Raw genomic sequence first — 20,844 nt, 5'->3', positions numbered from 1 at the left:
AGGAAGGAAGGAAGGAAGGAAGGAAGAAAGAGGAAGGAAGGAAGGAAGGAAGGAAGGAAGGAAGGAAGGAAGAGGGAGGAAGGGAGGAAGGAAGGGAGGAAGGAAGGAAGGAAGGAAGAAAGAGGAAGAAAGGAAGAAACAAAGAAAGAAAGAACATAATGAGGGAAATCCAGAAATATGGGTATTACAATCATTTGTTACGTGCCCAGATGACAGCCACGTAGTCACACGCACTCTTTGGGGAAAAGGATTTGTAGGAAAGACAGTGTGCGTGCTAGGAAGGACACTGGCTTCGGAGTCTGACAGATCGCCCGTGCCGCTTACCAGCTGTGCGGCCTTGGCACGTGACCTCATTCCTCAGCGTCTCCCTTCGCCTCTAAAGTAGGAAACACCACTACCTATTTTACGAAGCATCTGAGGATGTGAAAGCGCCCAGCTGAATGCCAGCAGAGTACGTGTTCAATACACGGTAGCTGTAATGATACACAAATTAATCAACAGCTATTAACGCAATCTATATGTTAAACAGCCAAGAAGCTTTCACGGAGGGTTTACTGTAAGGAGAGCCTCAAATCACATGCCATAAAGCAGTGGCTCTCACACCTCAGCACACCGGTCACTGGCTAGTTAAACAGATTGCTGGGCCTCACCCCCAGCGTTTCTGGGTCAGCTGGGGGAGCCAGGGCCCTCCAATCTGCCTTCCCACAAGCTCTGAAGAGGTGCTGACGTGGCTGGCTGAACACCTCACAGAAGAGAACCACCGCTCCAAGGGTAGAGAGAAGGAAGAGGGGCCTGACAGTTTCTGTAAAGGTAAGAAGTCAAATACCTAGGCAATGGGATGGTTGAGCAGAAAGGCATGAGAAGGCACTATGAAGAAAACCAAGACAGACAGACAGACAGACAGACAGACAGACAGACAGACGAAGCAGGGACATCAAGGTCAGCTTGGCCAATTAGTATCTCTGGGAGAATCTCATCGCAAGAACTGATAGATTTTGAAGAAGCCATTCAAAGGCTAACTTTCTTACGAGGCTCAGCTCGTATTTGGTGGTTTGAGTAAAATGAGCCATTATGAATCCTGGGAAAGTTAGCCACATGGTGAAAATGACAACTGCAAGCAGGGATGGGACAGCAGGTAAGGCCAGGCTAAGTGGCATGGAAACGGAAAGAGCAAAAGCAGTGAAGGTCCACTGCTGACTGGGATACAGGTGATCCTGAAGCACCTTTATCCCAACAGCCAGGACCTTTAGAACGTACATTCTACAAGATGGTGGTCCACGAAAGGGTCTACCAGCTAGGAGAATCAAGCCCCACTAGGGCCTACTATTTATTAATTTGGTGTTACCAGGCATTAATCAGGGGAGCTAAGAGACCGCAAACATAATTCACTCAAATAAGAGAGGAAAACCTTGTATCTCCTCAGTTACCGAACGTGTTCCCTAAGTATAGTGCATAATGTTAGCTATCACTGCACCTGTTATTACTATCTGCCAGAGGAAAGCAGATATTATTTGCCAGAGGAAAAGTCTACAAAATTTGTTTTAAAACAATGCTCACGAAGAGACTGTATCTCAATCAACACTTTTGGGTCAACAGTGATAAGATAAAGAGAAACATAACTTAAAATGAAAAAATACACAGGACATCATGGCCCACTGGTCTACATCACTCGAAGTTCAGAGAAAACTGCTGACAGATTATTTTCCAAAAAAGACAGGAGAGATCAGGAAATCCTAAGATTGTTCCGGGGGAAAGAAAAGAGTTTGAAACCCTATTCCATATCTTATACCAGAATAAATTTCAGCAATATCAAAGATATATCAAATATAAACAATGAAACCTCAGAAGTACAAGAAGAAACCATGAGGATCTTTAAAAATAAAATTAGGAAGGTTAACTGGGACCCAAAACCCACAGCCATAAGATAACAGACTAATACATTTGTCTACAAGAACAAAAATAATTCTACCCAAGAAAAACCACCATGAGCAAAATCAGAACACAACTGACAAATGGAACCAAATGCTGCCAGTCCAACCACAGATTAAGGGCTAATTTACAAAAAAGGACCAAAATCCTAGTTGAAAAATGGATATAGGTCATAGACAACTCACAGAAAAGGCATATACTTGAAACTATTGTAGCATTATATATAAACTATATTTCAATTAAAAGAAAAATAAAAGATACAAGTTAGCTATGCAGGAAAAAAATACAAATGCCTCTTACGTACATGAAGTGACGCTTAATTCATAGTTCAAGAAACACCGAACTACAGTGTTACACTATTTTTCATCTGCCAAATTGGCAAAGATCAAATAATAGTATGTTGTGCCTGAAGTATTAATTGGAACAACTTGTGGGAGGCAAGGTAACTGTATCTATCAAAATTACAAACCCACATGTCCTTTGACCCAGCAATTCCACTCAGGAATTTACTCCTTGCAGGTACTAGCAACATGGCAAAATGACATATGCACAGGTTATTTATTGCAGCATAGTCTGTAAAAGCTAAATCTGGAAACAACTTCAATGTCCAACAAAAGGGGAAGTATTGTACATTTTGTACATTCGTACAATGGGATATTGTGCAGCTATTGGCAAAATAAAGAAGCTCTTTACACACTGACAAAGAATAATCCTCAAAATGCATTTTATAAAACAAACCAACAAAAAAACAAGGTGCAAAACTGCGCCAATACTAAAGTTTACATTTTTAAAAAAAGGGAGGAATAGAGTATGTCTGTGATTCTTTGTGTAGGACCAGGGGTCATCTCTGGAAATATACACAGGAACTTCACAATGGTTACTTCTGAGCAGGGTAACAGGGCGGCTAGGGACAGGTTATGAGAGACTTTTCACTGCAGGCCATTTGAATTTTGAATCATGTCAATATTACATTTTATTATTTTATAGAGAGGGTGCAAATGAGTGAGGGGTGGGGGACAGGGGGAGAGAGAGAATATCCCATGAGGGGCAGAGAAAGAGATGGGGAGAGAGAGAGAGAGAGAGAGAGAGAGAGAGGAGAGAGAGAGAGAAGCAGGACTCACCCTCACCCGAGCTGGGGCATGAGCTTGCCCGAAGTGGCGCACGAGTGCGTCCAACGAGGGACTCGAACTCACGAACCGTGAGATCATGACCTGAGCCCAAGTCAGATGCTTAGCCGTAACCGACTGAGCCACCTAGGCGCCCACTGTTTTCAAGTAGGCTTCATGCCCAGTGCATGATTTGAACTCATGACGCTGAGGATCGAGACCTGAGGCAGGATGAAGAGGTGGACACTTAACTGACTGAGCCACCCTGGCGCCCTAGGTTACCTGTTTTAAAAGTAAAATGTGCCTGGGGGCCCTTGCTGGCTCAGAGGGTAGAACATGTGACTTTTTTTTTAACGTTTATTTTTGAGAGAGAGAGAGAGAGAGCGAGCATGCACGCACAGAGAGAAAAAGGCTCTGCGCTGACAGCAGAGAGCCAGATACAAGGCTCAAACTCACAAACCACAAGATCATGACCTGAGCTGAAGTCGGACACTCAACCAACTGAGCCACCAGGAGCCCCAAAACATGTGCCTCTTGACCTCAGGGTCGTGAGTTCAAGCCCTACCCTGGGCATGGAGCCTACTTCAAAAAGAAAAAAAAAAAAAAAAAAAAAAAAACACACGAAAAGAAAAGAAAAGAAAATATGCTTATGAGAAGTCATATTACCTACATCCTAAATGAAGATTTTCAAACTACGTCACTTGAGATAACAAATCTCTTTCACCATCCATTCAAAGTTTACCGAGTTCTGTCTGCGCCGAGCACCGTGTCAGGTGCGGGAGCCTCAGCAGCAAAGACAGTAAACCCTCCTCTCGTGGGCTTTAGAAGGGGACAGTCAGCAGACAAGTCACCCGTGAGCATCAGAGAACGGTAGGGACGGGGAAGGGGAGTCGGAGACCAAGGGTGCGAGGGTGACTGCAGCACACTTCCGGGCAGGGGCAGGGTAACAGAAAGCTTCTTTGACAGGCTCGTGTTTGGGTAGAGATGTGAAGAAGCGGGGGGGGGGGGGGGGGGGGGGGGGGGGGGGGCGGCAGCCCTGTGGCTGGCCCGGGAAAGTAAGCGTGCAACTGAGGGTCGCTGGGCTCCTCCTCAAGGAACAGAATGGAGGGAGTAAGGGCGGGTAAGGTAGCAAACCACACCACACTAGGGGCTTGGGAGAGGGAAGGCGCCAGATCCTAACGATGAAAAAGCATCAGAAACTGTTCAGCATTGGAAAAACTGATCTGACCTATATATTGTTTTAAACATCATTCTGGCTGCCATCAGAAGAGACCGTGAGAAGCAGGGAGCCCACTGAGAAACCACCCCAGTAATAACCCAAGTGAGGAGTGATGCTTCCTTACACTGGGGAGGCAAGGGTGGAGGTGGGAAGTGATCAGATTCTGGATGTATCTTAAGTCAGGGCCAAAAGCCTTCACCACTGAAGGTCTGGACACTGAGAAAAAGAAAGCAGTCACCGGTGACTCCAATTTAGCCCAAGCAACTTCCTACAACGACCTAATAGGTTCGTCTAAAAAGAACAAAGCTCAACTACTCTAGGTTATCAACACCATCAACAAGACGCAATGCTTATCTGCAAACCAAACCAGGGAGCTGCAGGAGATTTTAAAGTTGAAAAAGAATCCATACCTGGGTTCATTCTCTAAATACTTAATGAGCACCCACCCCTGCAGGGACCTAAATTATGCTTAAAATACGTAACTGAGCACCAAAAATGGACTGGCAGAAAAAACAACAAAATACTAACCGCTGCTGGATATGGGATTTTTTTTCTTCTTTGAATTTTCTACCATAAACATACCCTACTTTGGACTGCAGGGGGAATAACTTTCCTTTTTAGTGCCACCAACGAAGGACAAATTCTTACAGGGCAAACTTAATAGTTTGATCAGCAAATTTTTCTTCCAAGAAAACTTTTAAAACTGAACAGATTTCTCTGTTTTCTTTCATGCCTCCATTGGTTGCCAGTGCTAAGGGAAGCTGTATGGGGAAAACATGTTTGGGAGAAGTGGGGGGAAAGAGGAACAAGGGAGAAATGGGGTACACACAACAGCTGGCTGTTCTTTAAATGCAGTAGCTCACAAAACACAAACGAGACAGATCAGAGATTACTTTGTTTAAAAACATTTAACCCAATACCAACCACGTACAAGACAATATGACCAACAATACTAATGTTCCCCACCGTCCAGAAACAAACGACAGTCACTTACACATTTCTCCATTCATTCGGATACTCACGGAGGGCCTATAACGTATCAAAAGCACAAGCCAGCAGTGAACTGGAGAAAATCAGCCCTCCTCAGCTGGCAATCTGGCTTAGGGGGTGGGGAGAGAGGAAGGACACCAAACTTCAAATTCAAGTTACTCCCATTATTGCCAAGACACGTGCTAGAGAGACGAGCTGGTGGAGACGATAGGAGGAGACCTGCCCTAGTCTAGAGGTCAGGGTAAGAGGCCTGGCACAAACCACACAGGAGCTACGATGTGCAGGAGCAGGAATTACGCAGTGAAGGGGAAAGGGGATGGGGAGTGGAAGGGCCCCCACACAAGGGAGCCAGCACGGAAGAATCTGCGGCAAGAGGGTAAGGAAGCCTGGTTAAAGACACGAAAAGGAAAGCAGTACGTCAGAAAGACACAGTGAAAGGAAAAGAGGATGGGAGGAAAGCAAGGGCCAGCTCGATCAGGGCCCAGCAGGCCATGTTAACCACTTTGTTCTCAATGTTGAAAACAACTCAAACCACTGAAAGATCTTATTAGGCTGGAGTGATGAACAGATTCGCTTTTAATTTAATGTTTTAATATGCTTTATTTTTTAATGTTTATTTATTTTGAGAGCGAGCGAGGGGAGTGTGTGTGTGCGCGCGCGCGCACAGGGGAGAGGCAGAGAGAGATTGAGACTCCCAAGCAGGCTCTGTGCCATCAGCACAAAGCACGACGTGGGGCTTGAACTCATAAACCATGAGATCATGACCTGAGCTGAAATCAAGAGTCAGACACTTAAACACCTGAGCCACCCAGGCGCCCCCAGATTCGCTTTTTAAAGATCACACTGGCTCCTGTGTAGAGAATAAGTTAGAGCGGAGCACGGGCACAGCAGAAGACGAGTCAGAGCGGCTGGTGCTCAGGGGAGGCACCATGAGGGCAGTGAAGGTGTATTTCAGAAGTAAAAATCAATCAGGACTCCGGAGGCATCCAGCTGGCTCAGTCAGAAGAGCATGTGGCTCTTGATCTCTGGGGTTGTGAGTTTGAGCCCCACGTTGGGTGTGAGGATTACAAAAAAAAAAAAAAAAAAAAAACAAAAACAAAAACAAAAAACTTAAAGAAAAAAATCCACTGGGGCGCCTGGGTAGCTCAGTTGGTTAAGCATCTGATTTCAGCTCATGGGTTCAGGTCATGATCTCACAGGTCATGGGTTCAAGCCCTGCATCAGGCTCCGTGCTGACAGTGTGGAGCCTGCTTAGGATTTTCTCTCTTTCCTCTCTCTCTCTCTCTCTCTCTCTCTCTCTCTCTCTCTCCCTCTCCCCCCCCCCCTCCCCTGCTCATACTTTTTTTCTCTCTCTCAAAAATAAATAAACTTAAAAAAAAAAATCAACCGAGATTCCTGACAGAGGGAAAGCGGGTAGGGGAGAGAGGGAGGCAGAGAAGAAAGTGCCAAAGACAATAATGAAATAGAAAATATTTAAAAGGACACATTGAAAACAAAAACTATGTAAGTTGAAAATAAGGAATAGAAAGACATTCCATGCAAATACTAACAAAAATAAACTAGGGCGCCTGGGTGGCTCGGTCGGTTAAGCGTCCGACTTCGGCTCAGGTCATGATCTCACGGTCTGTGGGTTCGAGCCCCGCGTCGGGCTCTGTGCTGACAGCTCAGAGCCTGGAGCCTGTTTCAGATTCTGTGTCTCCCTCTCTCTCTGCCCTCCCCTGTTCATGTTCTGTCTCTCTGTCTCAAAAATAAATAAACGTTAAAAAAAAAAATTAAAAGTAAACAGATTTTCCAATCCTCAAAACAGAATTTTGGGCAAAATTAGACATGATCGAGAGTACAATATGCCAACACAAAGAACAATCTACAAAGATTAACAATTCTGAATTTAAAAAAGCAAAAAGTGGGGCACATAGATGGCTCAGTCAGTTGAGCGTCTGACTTCAGCTCAGGTCATGATCTCACGGTCTGTGGGTTCGAGCCCCACGGCGGGCTCTGTGCTGACAGGTAGAGCCTGGAGCCTGCTTCGGATTCTGTGTCTCCCTCTCCCCCTCCCTGCTCACACTCTGTCTCTCTCTCTCAAAAATAAACAAAAAGAAAATTCAAAAAAGCAAAAAGTGATAGAGAAATTGACAAGTCCAGAATCAGAGATACTTATCACATCAGAAACTGGTAGTCAAAAAAGTTGTAAAAATACAAACACTGCGAACGGCATTAAAAACTTACACACACATACACACACACGCACACACAGACATGTCATCTTGGCCTAACAAAGAGAATATACACTCTTTTAAAACGCATGGAAAACATTTTAACTGGACCAAAGGAAAGTCTCATCACATTTCAAATAACGAATATCAATAAACATATTTTAGGACCATACAATGCAAATAAATTGATCAATAACAAAATTAAACACCATGAATAGAAACTAAAAAGTGCCTGCTTAGAAATTCAAGGGTTAAAGAGGGACTAAAAATTGAAATAAAAAAAATCTAGATCTTAATAACAATGACATCACCATATATCTAACATACAGAAGACTGCTAAAGCAATACTGAGAAGGAATGCTACAGTTCTGAGCATATCATTAAAAATAAAGGCTAGGGGCACCTGACTGGCTCAGTGGATTAAGCCTCCGACTTCGGCTCAGGTCGTGATCTCTCGGTTTGTGGGTTCGAGCCCCGTGTCGGGCTCTGTACTGGTGGTGGGGAGCCTGCTTGGGATACTCTCCCCCCTCCCCCCGCCCCTTCCCCACTTGCGCACGTGCGCTCGCTCTCTGTCAAAATAAAATAAACTTTTTGAAAAAAGGGCTAAAAACCTATGTTGTCAAATCAGAAAGCTAGAAAAAGAGTAAACCTAAAGAAAGCAGACAGGAAATACAGATTACAACAGATTCACAAACAGTAGCTGAGTATTTGAAACAAAATCTTATTTGACAGACTCTTGTAACTCTGTTCTGGGAAGAATTAAAATACGAACAAGAGGGCAAAGCCCAGCTAGTGCCTGGGCCCCAGAGCAGGTCACAGCTCTGCAGAGGAGGGGAGCACACATCCAACCCAGTCACGGCCACATCCACAATCGCCAACAGACGGTCCAGACAACGAAAGGCAACAGGAACAGGAGAAGGAACTGGCAAAAGTCACCATCAAGAAGGAAGGTCTGGGATCTGGAGCCAATGGTGACAGAGAAGGAGCTTTGCCAGAGCACATACCTGTCCCAACAACTGGATCCATGCTTTCAAGGGAACACCCACTGGATTAATTTACTGCAGTAAGCACTTTTTCCTTTGGGGAAGGGGGAGAAAAGGCATAAACAATTTTAGAAAACAGAGAGACTTAGGAGAGAGCAAGGAAAAGCGAACAGGGCCCAGTTCAAGGTGAGGTAGGTGGGGAAGAAAAAACTGGCAAAGGGGATGAAGTAGTGAATGGCCAGAGAGGCGTGGGCCAAAAAGGGAGAAAGTCAGGGCACCTGGGTGGCTCAGCTGGTTGGGTGTCTGACTTGATTTTGGCTCAGGTCATGATCTCACTGTTTGTGGGATTGAGCTTCCCCCCCCCCCCCGCATTGGGCTCTGTGCCAACAGCACGAAGCCTGTTTGGGATTCTCTCTCTCTCTCTCTCTCTCTCTCTCTCTCTCTCTGCCCCTCCCCCACTCATACTCATGCACTCTCTAAATAAATAAACTTTTTAAGAAGTTTCTTTAAAAGAAATAGTAAAAAAAAAATAAAAAAAAATAATAAAGCGGGAGCCAAGATCACACTGGAGCAGGACAATGTTTCTAACTGAACTAGTAACTTAGGGCTGAAGCCCATTCAGCCCCCACTAAGACCTGGGGCATCACTATGGAAGTCCGTGCCCCGGGTGGACTAGAGGGGGTGGCTGGGGTGGAGGTGGAAGCCAAGGTGCCCCAGGCGCTGTGCAGCGGACACAAAACCTCCCCAGAGGACGCCAGGACCGGAGTGGGAAGGAAGGCTGGGAGGCAGGGACTAAAGACTTCAACGAGCAGAGGCGGCCATGAGGAAGAAGGAGAAAAGCAGAAGAGTCTAAAGGGCAGAGCCTTCGGAGGGACACCAGGAGTGGCAAATGGACCGTGCAGCAGTCAGGACTCTGCCTTTCCGGCTCTACCTGCGCCCCACTTTCAGAGCAAGCTGAGCTAATCCCGCCCTCGGTCCTGCTAGCACACGCACACCTGCTCCAAGATCCGGAGGAAAGAACAGCACAATGTCAGGAGTTGTACAATTTCCCATGATTAAGTGGGAAGAAGGAAAAGGGACTGCAAGGGACAGCATGAGCGATTCTGCTTGGGACACCAGCACAAGGAAGATGCAGCTTCCAAACAAAGCTAACTCCAGATGATCAAAGCTCTAGCCACAGCCTCCTCTTGGAAAAGCCCAGAGGAACAGCACAAGATTCGAGGTTGTGACTAATTTCTAAGGGGCCTCTCAACAAAAGCAAGAGGAGTCGGCAATCCGGCCTCTGCAAGCTTCGGTAACTAACAGCGACCATATTTGGCTTGTGACAGGGATTTTAAAAGATCATCTCATTTACTCAAATAAATCCTCAGAGGACTACAATCTCAACAAATTCGTTCATTTAAAATCGACACAATGTGCCTATTATGTACAGGCTCTGTGATGGATATGGGTGAATAAGATGGCTTCTGCCCTCAAGATTGCACAATCTAGTGGGGGAGACAGAGATTCAAACAAAAAATTCCAAATTGTATGAAAAAGTGGAAGGGCATTCATAGCAGTCAAACAGCAAGAGCAAAGGAAAGAGAGGTTTCTTTTTTTTTTTTTTTTTTAATGTTTATTTATTTTGGGGGGGTGGGGGGGGCAGGGAGAGCAGAGAGAGGGAGAGAATCCCAAGCAGGCTTCATGCTCTCAGTACAGAGCCTGATGCAGGGCTCGAACCCACAAACCCTGAGATCATGAACCGTGAGATCATGACTTGAGCAGAAATCAAGGCGGATGCTTAACGATTGAGCCCCCTGGCTGCCCCTAGGAAGGAGGTTTCTCAACTGCGCAGGAGTACAACGCAGCCCGGCCAACGCAGCCCGGCCATCCTCCAACTGCAGTGTGTCGCCTTCCCCATTGTATTGCTGCATCTCACCAGGAGCTCCAGGAAAAATCTGTTACATCTGGGTCCCTGACACCTGAGCCGGTGTGAGACGCTCAGTGTAGTTTGCACCTCTTGGTTGCCTACCCGGTACCTACGTATAGATCTATTCTCCTGTCTGCTATCTACTCGCAGCTCCAGAGTGGGCTCCAGGGAAATCAGGGTATGAGAGAATCCAATCTCCTTGCCAGAAGTCACTCGGTACATACCTCCCTGGCCATGGGAATGGGCTGGTAATCCAGTCTGGGGCAAAAGGTCAAAGAGGAGGTTTGCCAGCGGCTTCAACAAAACAATCTTTCTCACTCTCCTGAGAAAATGACTAGAAGACCTGTTCACTCTCATCCTGGATACTGGCTCTCGTTCTGGACCATGTGTTACAGAAATGTGAAGCCTGGACCTCTACCACCATTTTGCCACTTACGCCAGGCTGACACAAAGTCGAAAGCAGAACCAAGAGAACCTCAGCAAAACTGAGCTGGCACCTGAAGCCCAGCTCACCCCTAGAATTTTCAACATAAGCATCCCCTTTAAAGTTTAAACACCTTGTTGGAGCTGGGTTTCCTGTTACTCGTAAACCAAATCATACCTAACATATTTGAAGTATATTAAGTCATAAAAACTACCAGCAAATCACCATCCACCAGCTCCTTTTACAGCACATTTCAATGTTTATCTCTTGCTCCTACAAAAGTCTTTGTTAAACCGAATTCTCAAATATTAAAATGTAAATCTCTTCCCTCATCTTCAAACTTTGGAGGACAACTAGTTTATCTATAAAAATTTACTTGAAAAGTTTACAAATTTAACCACAAAAAGGATGAAAATTATTCAAGGTAAAAACAAATACACACACACTCACCCCTAAGCAAAGTTACAAGACCGATGACAAATGAAAGAAAAAACATCTGTCATTCATATCACAAAGGGCTAATCTCCCTAATACACATAAAGAACTCCTTTTTTAAAAACTTAAGATACCCAACAAACAGAAAAATGAGCAAGGGATATGAGACAGTCTGTAGAAAAAGAAATACATTCAATTCTTAATATATAGAAAGGTGCTCAAGCACTCTCATCACATGGGAAAAACAAAAACAATACAAATTTCTCCCCTATCAGATCAAATGCAAGTTCGACAACATGCCCTGTTGGTGAGGCTGTGGCAAAACAGGTATTCTCATGTGGGAGTACAAAATAATACAACCCCTCCCTGGGGATGGTGATTTGATGATATATATCAAAAATGCATAAGGGGGCGCCTGGGTGGCTCAGTCGGTGAAGCATCCGACTTTGGCTCAGGTCATGATCTCAAGGTTCCTGAGTTTGAGCCCCGCACCAGGCTCTGTGCTAACAGTTCGGAGCCTGGAACCTGCTTCGGATTCTGTGTCTCCCTCTCTAACCCTCCCCTCTTGCCCTCTGTCTCTCTCAAAAATAAATAATAAACATTAAAAAAAATTTTTTTTAGTATGTAGGCATCAACCCTCTGCCCCAGCAGTACCTCCTCTGGAAATACATCCTGTTAATATACCTGTCTACGTGCAAAATAATATACATGCAAAGTTATTTACTGCAGCGTTATTTGTAATAATAATAATTTAAAAAAGATAGTGATATGTATCCATAGCACAGAATAAAAAGCAATTATAAAAAAAGAGTGAAGAAGCCCTCTATTTACAGATATGGTAAGCTCTCCAATATATATATAATTAAGTGGGAAAAACTGAGACACAAAATACCATAGTGTGCTCCCTCAATTTCTTCTCTCCTCAAATGTCATCTTATTCTTACAGCAACAGAAGGATGAGTCAAAAACAAATACAACGATTATAGGCAGAGGGAGAGAGCTTTGCAGGGAGAACAGAAATGGAAGCTAAGCGTCTCTGAAACAGAACCTGTTTTACAGTTTTGATGTTGGAAGCACATAAAAGTCTTCCATAATTGAAACATAAAATTAAATTTTTTCTAATAGATTTATTGAAGTATAATTAATATACAAGGAATTGCACATATTAAATGTATACAGTTTGAGTTTAGACAGATGCACACACCCATGATACCATCACCATAACCAAGGTAACAGACACGCCCAACACCTCCCAAAGTTTCCTCATGTCCCTTCGTTTTTGCTTTTGTGGTAAGAACACTTAATGTTAGATCTACCCTCTTAAATTCTGCAGGGCACAATACCATGTTGTTAACCATAGGCACTGCTGTAGAGCAGATCTTCAGAATCTATTCATCTAGCATTAACTGAAACTTACACAAAATTAAATTTAAAAACAATCCCTCATGTTCTAAAACTGGACTGTGGTAACCGTTGTGCAGCTTGGTAGATTCGCTAAAAATCATTGAATTATACACTTAAAATAGATGGCAGGAAGGTACGATAATCTGACTGAGAACTAAAGAAAGCCAGTAAACACCAATGTCTCCCCAACTTCAGTGAGCACACGAACTACCCGGAGACCCTCCAGGAATGCAGAGTTTGATTCAGGAAGTCTGGCATGAGGCCTAATTCTGTACTTCCCAGAGGCTCCCAGGTGATGACACGGACGGTGCTGGTCTGTGCACCACACTCTGAGGCTGTCCAAGCTGCCAACTAGAGGAGCTTGGCTTTAAGAAGTAGTTGAGAAATTGGGGCAGTAGCTCCCGGAGGCAAAGGACAGGTACCAAGTGGGCGGGGGCCAGAAAAGGCCTTTTCTTCCCTTTTGCCGTCGGCGTCGATTGAGTCCGGGTTAGAAGGGAGAGTGAGTGCGAGGGGGTTATAATGACTAGCCACAGCATTTAAGACAGGAGTCTGCTGGAGAGAGTGGCAGTGTAGCAGGAGCCAAAATCTCTAAGATATGATGGGAAGTGATGAGGGTCCAACGAGGGATGGGGTTGATACAATCCGATGACCCGAGTTCCGAAAGGACAGTGTGCTACGAGTCCTACAGGAGGACCAGATACTAATGTAGTACGTTACCTCAGAAGTAGTACCAAAAGAAAGAATACACGTTAAAAAAAAATCATTTTAAAAATCATACTAAGAGTTCCAGAAGCTAGGATATAACCAACATTTGGATGATCGTCAAGAAAGAAAATAATTGGGGCGCCTGGGTGGCTCAGTCAGTTGAGTGTCCGACTTCGGCTCAGGTCATGATGTCACAGTCTGTGAGTTCGATCCCCACGTCGGGCTCTGTGCTGACAGCTCGGAGCCTGGAGTCTGCTTCGGATTCTGTCTCCCCCTCTCTCCCTGCCCCTCCCCTGCTCATGCTCTGTCTCTGTCTCAAAAATAAATAAAAACGTTAAAAAAAATTTTTTATTTTAAAAAGAAAGAAGATAATCTTGTCCTCTAATCAGGTCTTGCTAAAGCCTCAACCCTCACAGTGACTCTTCAAGGAGTCATGCCACATCCTCAGGCCTTGAGTCTCTAGTCACCTTGGTTTAGAATCCCTTCTCCCTTCACCCCACCCACCTATCAGAATTCAGTTCATAAAGCTTTTTTTTTTTTTTTAATGTTTATTTATGGCAGCGGGGGGAGATGGGGCAGAAAGAGAGGGACACACAGAAACCGAAGCAGGCTCCAGACTATGAGCTGTCAGCACAGAACCTGATGTGGGGCTTGAACTAACAAGCTGAGAGATCATGACCTAAGCTGAAGTTGGACACTTCATAGACTGAGCCACCCAGGTGCCCCCAGAACTCAGTTCAAACATCACCTTGTTAAAGCCTCTCCCTTTCTACTGCAACTAAGACAAATATCACATTGTAACACTGTATCATAATCATCTATGATCTGAACCAATGAAACACTCTTACAAGACTCAATCTTGTAAGTACTTCTTGTATTCCTCCCTCTAGTTAGGGCAGCAAGAGTAAAGGAATGATCCAGAAGAGAAAGAAAAACAACACAAGACATGGCCAACTTAGAATCCTAGATAATCAACTGCTGAGTAAAAAGCCACCCCAAGTACCACAGACGCTTCTTCACACAGCTAGAAGTGTTACTTAACAGGACAGGAGAGACCGGCCACTCTTACATTCCATCACACGTGACACAGGAGAAAAGGTAAATTGAGACTTATCAAAACCAGGGTGCTTAAGCTTTCTGTGCTATGGACTCCTCTCACAATGATGTTTTTAAATACGAAAGATTACAAAAGAGATCAATTATTAAAACAGTTAGTTATAGGGGCGCCTGGGTAGCTCAGTCGGTTAAGCGGCCGACTTCGGCTCAGGTCATGATCTCGCGGTCCGTGAGTTCGAGCCCCGCGTCGGGCTCTGTGCTGACAGCTCAGAGCCTGGAGCCTGTTTCAGATTCTGTGTCTCCCTCTCTCTGACCCTCCCCCATTCACGCTCTGTCTCTCTCTGTCTCAAAAATAAATAAACGTTAAAAAAAATTTTTTTAAACAGCTAGTTATAAAAGTTTCTTCAGGTCACATTGTAACAAGCTCTAGTGCAGATCCACTAACCACTGTAACTTCGAAGTAGCGATGACTGTGACATCTATCCACCTGCAACAACCATAATGTGAGACGCAAACACCTGTGATTTTCACTGGTGATAAAGTCACAAGTCTGTTACATTGCCTCTGCGATTTGCTGACTAAATCCACAATTGGAAGGACACGTTCGAATTCGGTTACAGTTTTTGCCCATCTAGGTTGATGCATCCCCTAAATTCTACTCCGATTAGGCAGCACTAATAAGTGAATAGTGTGCACGTCTCACCACTACTTACTCGCCCATCTCACCACTGGATGGTAGGCACTTGAGGCCAAGGACTACGTCTTATTTGTCTTTGGGTCTACAGGTCCGATACATGTTAGCTGGATGAGTAAGTCATTTTCTGTTCCGCTGGACTGTGAGCTCCTTGATGGCAGAGCTTCTGTCTCAACAACAACACAGAGCAACCACTCAAATCTTGATAGAATGAATGAGTGTGTATCTTATCTCCTTGGTCGGACGATAATCCTCTCAAGGTCAGGGATCATGTCTCCTACTTCTTTGATTTCCCATAGTCTAGTGTACTGCTTTTCACACAAAACCACTCAAATATTTGTTAAATGAGACATTAAGACAGCGCCTCTGAAATGAAGATCAAAGCAAGTAAAGAGAAGGAGCACCTGTACCGGTTCTGCTGTAGCAGGGAAACACGGGCAGTGCAGCAGTGAGGCCGGACTGCACCAACCAAAGGAAAGACTGAGCCAGGCCACAGAGCTCATCTGCAACGTGGCTGCTGGAGAAGACGCGAAAATATTCCTATTCTTACTTGTAAAATACAAAAACCTTGTAAGTTCCTTCTTAATCTTGCTTCTTTCTTAGGCTGCTTCTTTCTTACAAAATGTTGCCTCTTTCTTATAAGATCTACATTTTCCTACTGCTACAAAGTAAAAGCATAGCAGAGACTGACTTGGCATGTTTTTAGTACAATACACCCTACTTTTTAAAAATCCATTTTACAAAAGAGAATGCAAAACAGGGCTCAATTTACAAATTACCAATTGGCAGAGGAGCTGTGAAGTTGAGAAAAATGCTAAAAGGTAAGAGCGATCGCCAGCTCAACCTCAATCAGAAATGAAGATGAAGCATTTCTGAAGTTACAACTACGAAGATACAAGTTTTAAAATTTACAAAAATGCGATCTACATGCACTTCAGGGCAAATCATCTGTTTGAAATCCAACCCAATATTCTTCTCCGTCTAGGCAGAGAAACACTTCTCCACCTCACCTTTACTCCCGAACTCCACTTGGTATTTGCATTGCATATACCATGTGCACAGCACAGCCTTCTACTCTGTAGTCCAATTATCAGTACAAAAAGACAAGCTCCTCACTCACAGACAGAAGTGTCTTCCTTCACCTTCACAACACCCACAACAGACACCAGTACCTTGTACATAACAGGTCTGCAATAAACTCTTGATTAATGAGGATTTTTTCCAAAGCCAGACATACCTTGCACTGTATTATAAAAAACAGACGCCGGGGCACCTATGTGGCTCAATCCAACCCCTGATTTTGGCTCAAGTCATGATCTCAGGCTCTGCATTGACAGTACAGAGCCTGCTTGGGATTCTCTCTCTCTCCCTCTCTCTCTGCTCCTCCCCGGCTCTCTCTCTCTCTCTCAAAAGAAATAAACTTTAAAAAATAATAAATAAGTAAATCTTTAAAAAAACAACACAAAGATGCCAAATTTTCAGAGAATAAGGTAACTCGTCACTGACAATTTAAAATGTCCTGGGGTGCCTGGATGGCTCAGTCAGTTAAGCAATCGACTTTGGCTTAGGTCATGATCTCCCAATTTGTGAGTTTGAGCCCCATGTTGGGCTCTGTGCTGACAGCTCAGAGCCTGGAGCCTTGCTTGGGATTCTGTCTCCCTGTCTCTGCCCCTCCCCCACTCTCGCTCGCTCACGCGTGCTCTCTCTCAAAAATAAAAATAAACATTAAAAAGATAGTAATTAATGATAAATAAACAAAATGTCCTGAAAATTGGGGTGCCTGGGTGGCTCAGTTGGTTAAGTGTTCAACTTCAGCTCAGGTCATGATCTTACAGCGTTCGTGGGTTCAAGCTCTGCATTGGACTCTGTGCTGACAGCTCAGAGCCTGAAGCCTGCTTTGGATTCTGTGTCTCCCTCTCTCTCTGTTCCTCCCCCACTCATGCTCTGTCTCTCTCTCCTTCAAAAGTAAAAAGCATTAAAAAAAATAATAAAAAAAATAAATTTAAAAAGGGGGGGCACATGGGTGGCTTAGTCACTTAAGCGTCAGACTTCAGCTCAGGTCATGATCTCATAGCTAGTGGGGTTGAGCCCCTCCAGGCTCTGTGCTGACAGCTTGGAGCCTGGAGCCTGCTTCAGATTCTGTGTCTCCCTCTCTTTCTCTGCCCCTCCCCTGCTAGCTCTCTCTCTTTCTCTCTCTTGAAAGTAAACATTTAAACAAATAAAAATAAAATCTCCTGAAAATTAAAACAGAGAATGTCTGCCAATTGAAGTTATTTCTGCTTTTGAAGTTTATTCCTACATAACCAAATAGGGCCACATTTCATATTTCTTCACAAACTAATCTCACTGAAATATAAATAAAATTGTTCTCTCAGATATCAGATTACAAAAATCTTCACATTTATTTTTAAAACAAGGTTCTTAGGCACATAGCCAAACTAGTCAGTGATAAAATCCACTGTTTTGAGTCTTGCTCAAGTTTTCTACCAAAGCACAATAAATACTTAAATAAATGAAGTCACTAGACTAATTCAATGACAATAAACATAGGTGACAAGTTTCTTAAGGGCAGAGACTTCGTCTAAACCCAGCATCTAGAGGGGCACTTCCTATCTGCTAAGCGTGCCCCACAACTATTTACTAAAACAATGGCACTCATGACTATCTCATGGGTCTCTAGGACACATTCTGAGAGCTGCTTACCATCAGTCATATCCACCCATTCTGTCTTTCAAAAATCTCATCATCATCCTCTTCTTCAAGGTCAACAGAACCAAAGAATCATATGAAAGTTTCTCTAGCCTGTTCTAAGAGACAAATTAAGATGCTTCCCTTCAGTATATAAGATCAATAAGTCAAATAAGTATCAATATTTCAGAAGACATTAAGTAGCCCTTGATGGGAAAAAAAAAACTACGGTTTCCAATTTCACATGTGCCCCACTAAATTAAGCACAACACTTCTCAAAGTAAATTTGATATAAAAAGCTTTGGTCTCCTAAGCCTCTTTCTAAACTAGAAATGGAGAGAGCAGAGAGATGTGAAAATTACAAATGGAGGGAAGGGTGTGAACATGACCTTCTCTGGAGCAGTCCAGTATCTAAAACTAGTCTGTGGAAAAAACCTTTAAAAGGCTTCTAGCTCACCCTCCCACACAGAGCATGAATCCCTCAGTCACCAACAGGTGCTCCTACAGTCTTTGAGAAAAAGACAGACTATCTCCCACACAGAATGCTCATTCTCTCCCAAGCCAACCCATTGCACTCCTGGACAACTCTCGCTCTGAAAATATTCTAGCTGTTATTAAATGACTCTTCTGGCCAAAGCTTCACGTCAACACAGTGAGTACTTTTCTAGCATAAACACCTAGAATCACAACGTGTTCAACTTGCTTTCACAACATACCCCACACTCCTCAATTCTCATTAAAGAAGTAGGCAATGATTCCAAGACATGAAGACATCTTCCCAATAAAAAGATGTATTTATTTTCATTAAAAAACTATTGAGCACAGACTCCTACAACCTTCAGAGTCGAAAAGACCTTGAAAGCCATCCAATTCTACTCTTCCCCCCTCCCCCCCCCCCCCCCCCCCCATTGTAGGAATTGCTTCAGTAACACTTCTGGGCAGCACATTTGTGGCCTGGAATCTTAAGATAGGAGGGGAAAAGTAAGTCTCTTTGATTTGAATGTTAAGTAGTTCTGAGTATAGTTTTTACAAGTTGTCTGTTAGTACGTAGATTTGTTAGGTAATGTGGTTTGACAGAAGTAGATCAAAAGTAATCTGTGTCATTTGGTTACTTTCCATTACTTCATGGTCTCTTGCTACACAATTTCCCAGTTGTAAGAAAGCTAAATTTGTTACCTACTAACAATAATTTTGAATGTCTTTTTTAAACTGTGAGCCACGAGGCGCCTGGGTGGCTTAGTCAGTTAAGCGTCTATTCTTGATATCGGTTCAGGTCATAATCTCATGGTCGTGAGACTGAGCCCCACGTTGGGCTCTGCATTGAGGGTGGAGCCTACTGGGGATTCCCCCTCCTCCAGCGCCCCCCCCCCCACCCTGTCTCTCTCTGTACCTTCCTTGCTCATTCTCTCTCTCTCTCAAAATAAATACATAAGCTTAAAAAAAAAAAACAGAAAGAAAAAAAAAGATGTCAGCCACTAAAAATACCCATTTGGGAGCCCAAAATTAAATAGGCTTTTTAGCTCGTAAAAATCTTTTTTAAAGTATGGCACAGATGGACATAGATATTTTATTCAGTCATTCACTCAACAAATAAATAGTTAGAGCCTACTTTATGGTGGACACCGTGCTGGGCACTAGGAAAACAGTGAAAGCAGAAAAGACAAGATGTCTCTTATAAGAGAGCTTTGTTTATAGAGAGACAGATTATAACCCAGAGAATTACAAATTGAGAAAAGTGCTAGAAAGGCAAAGTTCAGGATGTTATGAGAACATGTAATAAGGAAAACTGATCTAGCCTGGGAATTCAAAGCAGGATATGCTATGGAAGTGATGTCTAAACTGAGATCTGAATGGTTGCCATTCACATTTATGTAAAATTGGATCTCATAAAATGAAAGGGTTGGTCCAATAAGCCCAGCTACCTTTGGCATCTTTATAAAACCATCTCTTAAAAAAAAGAAAAGAAAAAAAGGCAAGGCCAGCACTCAATCAAAAGGTGTAAAGGCCAGTAGTTGACAATTCTTTGGAGAGGGGCAGGGTCTTGCTCTACTGCAGATCCCCCATCTAGAATAATTATCATCATAGTAGCCCCTCAAATCTTTGCTGAAATGATTAGTGTCAGGATTAAATCAGTGCTCATATTATCTTCAGTTAAGCAAAATAACTTCACAAAACTACATCTCCGTACACAAGAACTCCACTGCAAACTTCAACTGCAAAAAGAAGACGCTTTCTTGTACCTCACAGGATTGCTATCAAGATTCGAAGAGATAATATATGGCAAAATGCTGGGGTAGATCTTGCAGTGCTCGGAGGCCATGGCATCCGCGTGATCAAAAAGCTTGATCGGTCCCTTCTCACTACGACAGTTCTTTAGATTCAGCTACGCTTCATGTTCCTGACCATAAGAAAGAAAAAAAACAAAACTGTAACACAGGTCTGCACTCCTGCTCTAGCCTTGGCTTCCTCAGAGACGGTGAGACTGCAAAAGCTGAAGGTCCCGTTTAGCTCTACAAACTGACCTGTAAATCTATTTAAAGGGCCAAGAATACACTCCTCAGTTCAGATTTGAGATGACCTCGTCATCCACTCCATTCCCCCACAACTCCATACTTCCTTTTAGGAATGGCAGCACACAGCTCGTGATTTAAGTATTCAAAGACCTATTTTCCATTTATTTCACATGCAGATTTAAGCCGAATGTATGTTTCCAAATTAGACCTTCCAAATGATCCGACTAATTGTTGTAAAACTTTGTACGCCCCAATTTTAAAAAATGAATAAAAACAGTCAAAATGACCAACTGTAAGAACAGAGTTATAACTCCTATCTGAGTAGGAAATTATCTGCTCTATTTTAAAATCAGAAAAGACAGGGATGCCTGGGTGGCTCAGTCGGTTGAGCATCGGACTCTTGATTTCTGTTCAGGTCGTGATCCCAGAGTTGTGGGAACAAGTCCCTCAAGGGACCAAGCATGGAGTCTGCTTAAGATATTCATTCATTCTCTCTCTCTCTCTCTCTCTCTCTCTCTCTCTCTCCCCCACCTCCTTCCCTCTCTCTCTCTTCCCGCCCCCCCCCTTGCACATGCA

The 20,844-nt window shown here is 43.7% G+C and overlaps 1 protein-coding gene across 17 annotated transcripts in view; it reads right to left on the bottom strand.

Annotated features, from left to right (window-relative positions):
* Positions 1-20,844, bottom strand: part of WDR20 (WD repeat domain 20) — a 65,954-nt gene that overhangs the window by 41,881 nt on the left and 3,229 nt on the right. Inside the window, exon 2 of one of the 17 annotated variants that reach the window (XR_002083713.2) lies at positions 19,996-20,153. The exons of 14 other annotated variants lie outside the window; for them this stretch is intronic. The gene's annotated coding sequence lies outside the window, so the exon portion shown is untranslated. Of the gene's footprint in view, positions 1-19,995; positions 20,154-20,844 lie in introns of those variants that run through there. 2 more of the 17 variants (XM_053889824.1, XM_053889827.1) reach the window with 2 other exon arrangements.

This window comes from Panthera pardus, unplaced genomic scaffold (genome assembly GCF_024362965.1).
Source record: "Panthera pardus isolate Hobbes unplaced genomic scaffold, ASM2436296v1 HiC_scaffold_24, whole genome shotgun sequence".
In the NCBI taxonomy this organism is placed as follows: Eukaryota; Metazoa; Chordata; class Mammalia; order Carnivora; family Felidae; genus Panthera; species Panthera pardus.
Note: the sequence above shows the minus strand (reverse complement) of the source record. Positions and strands in the feature narration are given on the sequence as shown.